We start from the raw sequence: 205 nt of genomic DNA on the forward strand, positions 1-205 counted from the left end.
GTTATAATTGCTAGATTGCTTTTTGAATATGAATATTTTTTAATGTTAAAATAAGAAATTTATGTGATCTAAAATGTTTATTCGCATGACTTTAGCAAAAAAATATTTAATTATTGATTTATTTAAACTTTATTTATATTTTAAAATTATACAATTTTTTAAAATTTGATGATATGATCAGTTATGTATATAATAAGATGTAGAA

This window comes from Capsella rubella, unplaced genomic scaffold (assembly GCF_000375325.1).
Source record: "Capsella rubella cultivar Monte Gargano unplaced genomic scaffold, Caprub1_0 scaffold_1, whole genome shotgun sequence".
Taxonomy (NCBI): domain Eukaryota; kingdom Viridiplantae; phylum Streptophyta; class Magnoliopsida; order Brassicales; family Brassicaceae; genus Capsella; species Capsella rubella.